Here is an 8,586-nt window from a genome sequence, read left to right on the forward strand (position 1 = left end):
TGCGACAGCAACACGCATTAATGCAGGAACTGCAGTAATCAATAGACACTTCACCTGCGCTCTGCATGTCGAGAGTCACAGCATGTAAACGAGGAGAGGAAAACACGAGCCGTCTGATCCCGAGCCATCAGACACCTGAAGGGATTCCCAGAGAAGAAGTGATCCAGATTCGCTCCAGACTGCTTCTACACTGCATTGGCTTTATGTCAGGACAGGTTTGGTACATCATAAAAACAGCAGGAGCTCGGAGAAGGCCTGAATCTTTAGCCTAAAGTAAATTGAGATTAGGAAAGTAAAGGGTTAATTCTTCTTTCTTTTTTTTTATCAAAGGCATTTGATTAAGCATGAAGCGTTGACCTAGTCAGGGTAGAGCGATGTTTAAGTTTTGACAGGAATGAGAATGAATCTTGAACTCATCAGCTGATGAAACTTTCAGTAGACAAAAACTCCTTGAAACATTTTTAAAAGTTGTGAAAATCATGTGATCTTCAGTTCGTGCCGTTGTAAAAAGCCTTGTTTTCACCTACATTAAATTCAACATGGCGTTTAACCTGACTGAGATCTACTAAGTGATTTCTTGTCTGTGGCTAATATGACAGTGGTTTTGGATTTTATACTGACATCCATCAGCGTTGTTTCATGCGAAAGCAAAGGTTCTTGGTTACAAAATTGATCAAGTGTAGTATTCCACTGGTCATGTGATCACAACAGTTGTTTACCCCACTGAGTAAACATGTCAACAATAATTACTTAAGGTGTAAAACTTTGGAAAATATAAATGTCACACAGCATTACTTTACATTTTGTGTTTGCAATTTTGCTTTTACTATGTGAAAATTCTAAATATAATATGGAATGTTTATATATCACGGGTTATCCATTGCATACAGTATATAAACAAAAACCTTCGCTTTTGAATGAGGCAACGCTGAAAGATGTCAGTATAAAGTCATATCAGCATAATTAAGAAATTACGTAACAATCATATGATAAAAATTAACTCTCTCTCTCTCTCTCTCTCTCTCACACTCTCTCTCTCTCTCTCTCTCTCTCTATCGCTCTCTCTCTCTCTCTCTCATGCTGATAATAATAACTGTATGGAACATCTGTTTGAAAGAAAGTCAGGATTTGACACAACATGAAGGTGATAAAATGACAACGCTCTTATTTTTTGGGGTGAACGATCCCCTTTGAGACCCTCAGACATCATTAGCACACAGTGATGCAGTCGTCTAACGAGGAATGAGAGACGGAACTGAGATCAGTTGAGTTTATTTTCAGCTTAGGTTGATCAGGCTGGTTTGAGGAGGTCAGGTCTGTTGTGTTGGGTCTGTGTGTGTGTGTGTGTGTGTGTGACGTCTGGGTCAGCGGTGTGTGAGTAACAGTGTTGGGGCCTGAAACTGTCCCCTGCTCAGACCTGCACTTAACACTGAATTGATTTTAGACACCCCTCGTCGTCCTGGGAGGGTCTGGGCTTTACCACTGGAGAACAAGCGCAACACACACACACACACACACACACACACACACACACATACTGTAAAATCAAACATCTGCATAAGGTTGAACACACTGCACTGATTTAGAAGACGTTCAGAATAGTCCTTGTACTTTTCTTTTTTCTGCAGTGTGTATTTAATTCATCCTGTGCAACTTTTTTGTATGCATGAAAAACTTCACATGCAAGGTTATACTTTACAGTAAGGTCCAATAATGGTCTAACAATGGTCTAACTGGTCCCAATAATGTTAGTTAATTAATGAGTAATACATTTGTTACATATTCATCTTTGTTAATGTTAGTTAATACAAACACGACTGTTCATTGTTAGTTTATGTAAGCTGTATTATGTAATACTGTATTAGTAAATGTTGAAAATAACATTAACTAAGATTAATACATGCTTTAGTAGTCTTTTTCATTGCTAGTTCTTGTTAACTAATGCTAACAAATAGAGCCTGATTGTCAACCTGGATGACCTGCATTTGCCAGACTGTGCACAAGTACTGTATCCCTTCATGCTCATTCTATTCGATCAAACTGGCAAAAAGTTAAAATCCCCCTGTAGTCAGTCATTTTATCCCTTACAACTCATCTTTAATCACCAAAATTACATATTTAAAGTTTGAAAAAAAAAAAAAAAAAAAAAAAAAAAATCCCTGTGTCTTAAAATATCTTGACTGTAACTCGACACCCTTGCCTCATTTAGTATACGCGGTTCTATGAATATGCAAATGAGCCCCGCCTCCACTCACTCACTCAGCTCAGAGATCCACTGGTTGACGATCACACGTTGATCTGATTGGTTACAAGGTAGTTTGTGCCGTCAGAAACACCAGCGATTTCAAAGCGTGTTTTTGAGACTGTCTTTGGTTCACTGCAGTTTTAAGGAGAAAATACTCAGCAATGGTGTCGACTTATGAATTTACACATGCTTTTTCTTAAAGCATATTAAAAACACCACATAGACACATAAACAACATTAAAAGCTGGATTTTTACCACAGGGAGACCTTAAGAAGAAATGATATCAAATTGGAAACACAGAAAAAATGAATAAACAGCAACTATGCCAGTATGCCTTTAAGAACACAGCCAGACGTTCACTTCACTGGATGTGGGTCAGGATGGCGGATCGGGTCAGTGGTGTCGACTAATGAATTTACACATGGTTTGTCTTAAAGACATATAGACATATAAACAACATTAAAAGGTAAAAATGAAAGAGTTTGTGGGTCAGGATGGCGGGTCGGGTGTGGTTCGGTACCGGCGCCCCCTGTGGATCCCCAGACACACAGAGCACTAAAGCTTCCAACCTGACTGCAAACAAGTTCCAGTCAAGTGTGTGTGTGTGTGTGTGAGTGTGTGTGTGTGTGTGTACAGGGAGCGTGTAGTCGTAGCCGGCGGGCTGGAAAGCCGCGGTGGCTGAAATCAATGCACTGGCACTTTGAGGAGCGTCCTACAGATTCAGGACGTCCCTGTAGGGTCCAAACCACTGGAAAAAAGAGAACAACATCATCCCTCCATCCCTCCAGCGCCCCTGGGAAAGAGGGATGCTATCTCTCCATCACCTCGGGGAACGGACGCAACACACTTGATAACCTCCAACCTGAACACACACACACACACACATACACGTTAGTTTTTCTACCATTGACTTCTATTGTTTTAGTGATATATTCACCCAACCCCGAATTTGAATACTGTAATTTATAAGCATTGATGGTAGGTATATTATATATATTATTAGGGGTGTAACGATCCCCTTATGTCACGATTCGATACCTATCACGATACTGAACTCACAATACAATATTATTGCGATAGTCCAAGACATATGATAAAAGGTTAACAACATTTTTTCTGCTGATTCAAATGCTACATTTGGTATTACCGGTACATTGTGTGTGTAAATGAACAGGCTTTAGACTTGTGCTGGAAACCCAAAGCACAGGACAATAGAGACACCAGAATAACAATATTCATGATTCTGAAGATGAAAATACAGGATTATTGTAGATGAATATGCTTGATCTCTAACACTGACTAGATATATTTAAAATAATGACGGCCACTTTTACTGGTAACGTCAGACATTTGGCATTATCAGGACACACTAATATTCCCCCAGTGCATTATTATACATTATATTCAGCATTATATATAGCAGTTTAATGTAGTTCTGACACTAAAACTCTGAAAACTGGACATTTTTTTTCACACCGTAATTTTTCTTTTGGGAGAACTATCCATGATTCATATTGTTACATTTTTGTATTGTGATATATTCAGTATATTGTTACGCACCTATAATTGATGGTGAAATGTTGAAATAAAATGATAATGCACACAGTATGATCAAATGTCAGCAGATGGCGGCCCCTCCAGAGCTGAACTGTTGACCCTGCTTTGGCCCCAGTGATGACAGACCTCAGAGGCTCTGCTGGTTCAGAGATCTAGATAGTTTAGTTAGCTGGTGATCAGAAGCTCTCGAGTGTTTGGTCCAGGATGGTGTGCTACTGGTGATAGGAAGTCTGCTGGTCGTTTCCCTCAAGGATTGACCTATGACCTTCACCGCTGTCTTTGCTCAAGGCACTTAACCTCAGGTTACACCGGAGAGACTGAATACTGTCCGTCAACTATAACACACTTCAGGTAAAAGCATTTTCTTTTACATCCAAATCATTATAAATAAATATGATTTGGAATATATCTCTTAATGTGTTTCTCGCTCATGATGTCTACACTAGCTTTCTAATGCTTGAGGTCAGGGAAATTTCTTTTTCAAAGCAATTAATAGTTTTATTTTGCAAAGATGCATGAAATTGATATAAAAATTAAAGACATTTATAATATTGATTGATTTTTCAAATAAATGCTTTCTAATTGTTAAAGAAAAGAAAATCTGTTTTCAACTGTTTTCAGCATTGATAATAATCATAAATGTTTCTTGATCATCAAATCATCATATTAGAGTGATTTCTGAAGGATCATGTGACACTGAAGACTGGAGTAATGATGCTGAACATTCAGCTTTGATCACAGGAATAAATTACACTTTACTGTATATTCACGTAGAAAACAGATGATTTACATTGGAATAATATTTCTGTTTTATTTACTGTATTTTTGATCAAATTACTGCAGCTTTGGTGAGCAGAAGAGACTTCATCATCCGTCAATGAGCAAACAGGATCAAGACCAGATCTAAATCTTATTTCTACACCAGAGTCAGTGTTTGTTTCTGTGATTTCCCCCTGATGTGCCACAACATCACACCATTAATTTATTATAGGGTCAATCTCCATGGAGTAACCTGAGGTTAAGTGTCTCGATAACAGACACAGTGGTGATAATTCATAGGTCAGTCCTTGTGGGAATTAAACCTGCAACCTTCCAGATACCAGCTCCAAACTCTGAGCACAACGCCAGACCACCAACCCTGTGGAAACACTTCAGATCGTTCACAACAGCTCCTCGAAACAGCAGAACAGCGGATCTCTCTCGAGCACAGCCTCCTGGATCAAATCCAGCTCAAAACTCACAAACACTCCCAGATGAACGCTGTTTAAAGGGAAAGTTCACATTCTCATGCACTGTAAAAAAAAAAAAAACAGCAGCTGTTGTTGCCAGAAATTCACCGTAAAAAATACGGTAGGAACATTTTAGGTTTTACAGACTAAAAAAAATTAAAAATCTGATATAGGCCTAATGTTAATTTACCTACACTGTAAAAATAAATAAATAAATTTACAATGAAAAACAGCAGCTGTGGTTGCCAGAAATTCATTGTAAAAAATACGGTAGGAACATTTTAGGTTTTACAGACTTCACTTAAGTTTACAGTAAAAAAAAATCAATATCTGATATAGGCCTAATGTTAATTTACCTACACTGTAAAAAAAAAAAATTTAATTAATTAACAGTAAAAAACAGCAGCTCTGGTTGCAAGAAATTTACTGTAAAAATATGGTAGCAACATTTTTGGTTTTACAGACATATATTTACAGTAAAAAGCATATTTCACTTACTGATATCATGTTAATTTTTACATATACACTGACACCCACCAATCACAGTGGAGATGAGAGTCACATGATGAATCAAAGATCATCACAAGCAGCTTTTCCATAAGAAAGTTAATACTAATAATAAGCAGAAGCTGCACAGTGTCATTCACACACACCATCATGGTAACACACATGAAGTTTAAAAAATGTAATAGCATTAATTTAACAACATTAAATGTAACTTAAAATCCCAATTTACATAACAGATTAAGTGTCAGGGAATTGTGGGAATGTCAGTTTATGGTTTTTCAATGACTTATTCTTTTTCACTTCCAAAAACTGTACATTGAATGGTTTAACAGTGTTTCACCGTAGTCTTTTACCGTGTTGTTCCAAACCTATGACGTCTTTTCCTCAGAGAAACACACAAGGCTCGTTCAGTGACTGCACCATATAACACCAGCTCTGTAGACAAGACAAACATGCACTATACAAATGAATGTGCTTTAGACCTGAAATATAACGCGATGCCCCAGTCATTTGTTTCATACTTTGATGATGATGAATAAATCAACATCCATTTTCATTGCATGACAAACAGCAACTATCCGAGCATCTCGTTCGTGCTTCACACTGAAGTTATCAATAAAGATCTGATCTGAAGAACATGAAGGAGAATAAATGATGGTCTGAAGACTTCATCTTAATGTTCGTACATGAATGTGTGCCTCTGTTCCTGAAGCCTCTGGCACTGAAGCGCTTTAGACTCATTGCATCATTGTGGTGACTAGCAGCTCGCATCCGCACAAATCTCTGACAGCAGCTCTGTATGACACATATATAAAAGCCAAAATCTATGTTTTTTTCAAGTGCAACAATAAAATGTTGACAATAAAATGTGTTATTCTACAAGCTCGCCATTGAAAGGAGAACATTGACCTGTAGAGCGTTCAAGCTGGTGGGAATAAATGCACCAGCACCACATTTATTACATTTCTTTAGAGAACAAGTTGTGAGTGTCTGGAAAGAATTAATGCATAAATGATTTTGGTAACACTTTACAATAAGGTTCAACACTATTCCTAAGTTAATGAACTAAGAATGAACAATACTTCTTCAGCATTTATTAGTTCATTTCAACATTTCCTAATACATTATTAAATTCAAAGGTTGTATTAGTTACTGCACTGTGAACTAACATGAACACAATGAACAGCTGGATTTTTATTAACATTAACAATGATTAATGAATACAGTAACAAATGTATTGATCATGTTCATGAACTAATGCTAACTAATGAACCTTATTGTAAAGTGTTAGCATTATTTGTAAAGGAGGATGAATAGTCTATACGTATCTAGTCAAAAACTAAAGCTTATGGCAAAGATTGATGAATGTCTGGCTTGCATGAGCTCTAATAAAGTCATCATATCTGTGCAACACGGTGAACACTAAAGGTGCGCTCAGGTAGAGCAATGCAATCTCTGGATCTCACACACACATCAGGTACACAGTGAGTGTTCAAGGATCTGAACAGAACTACAATCGAGGTGTAATTAACTGGTGAGAGTGTCTGCGAGAGCTATCCGTGTTCGCTGGTGTGACTTGCCTTTTGGGAACAGAACTATTTCAAGCCTGAACCCCCTGCACAGTGAGAAAGACACATCTCACATCTGACAGAACGCCGCCTTTTACACAGACATATGCATTTCCATATGAACAAGTTTCCGTAAAAACACACACACACACACACACACATACATAACACAGCACAGCAGCCTTCACAAAACATGAGAAACTTTTGGGATCATGGGATGAGATTAACAGCAATCTGTTAATGACTGCATGAGATTCCTGATGCATTAAAATCCACTCTTCATGTTTCTCAGCAGATGTTTCATACCACATTAAAAGCACAAATCATGATACCATGATAAAGCAAAGAGAATACACAACATATGCTCAAATAGGCCCCAAAACGACAAGAAAGCCAAAAAAAAAAAAAAAAAAAAACACAACAAATAACGTGGAATATTTGCAAATGCATTGAATTGTACATCAAGCTGCTGTTAAACTAATACAACATCAGCCTGACGCTGCACAAACACACATCTGTACACAATAGGGATGTAGAAATGTGCCGTTATGCATCAGTCTGACAATGAAATTTCAATGCAATTACTACAGAATTAAAAAATTATTATAATTATAAATGCATTGATTTCTTATTAAAAATACAATGCCTGCAACTATGAATGTAAAATCAACCTAGTGCCGGTTGCATAAACTGCTAAGACTAGTCTTACAAATTAAGATATTATCAAATATTTTTCTTGACAGTTCATAACTTTTTTAAATCAGTTACATAAAAACGTAAATACCAAGAGACAATGTCTTAACATAATGGATGTTTGTGCAACCGACCCCAGGTCTATTGTTTTGTCTATATTTTACTATATTTTTATATTTTACAATTATTTTAATTATTTCAAAATGAAGACACAAATGTGGAGGGACATCCAAAATAATCAAATCGAATATAATCAACCCAGATCAAATTCCTGATTTCATGAGGCATCATTTAGTGCAGAATCATAATTGAATCATTGTCAGAGCATATATTTACACCCTCTTTAATCACCACACAAGAGTTCTTAACGAGCACAGAGAGATTATAGTGCAGGAACTGAGCTGATGAGAGTCCCGGGGCAGGTCCATCATCAGCAGGTGTCTTGACACTCACTCTAAAAATGGCTGTTGACTGACATGTAGAAATGGCGATGGAGGGATTCAGAGATCATGTGATCAGACCCATTCGGGGTCCGATTAATGGAAGCAGTGGAAATCTTTCCACTTTACAGAATTCAGTCCTCTGCTGCCATCTAGTGCTGCTTTTTAAATGACAGGGTGAGTTTGCTGCTATTGTTCGAGGCTAGACAGCGCAGGTAAGATCGGATATTAGCAAGCTAACACTATTACACTGATTCTCCAAAAATCACCGCGGTATTACCATGGTTGTCTTTTAAGTGTCATGCCACGGTTAAGTATCATTGGTTATGAACTATGGAAATAATTA

The sequence above is a fragment of the Rutilus rutilus genome (genome assembly GCF_951802725.1).
Source record: "Rutilus rutilus genome assembly, chromosome: 11".
NCBI lineage: Eukaryota > Metazoa > Chordata > Actinopteri > Cypriniformes > Leuciscidae > Rutilus > Rutilus rutilus.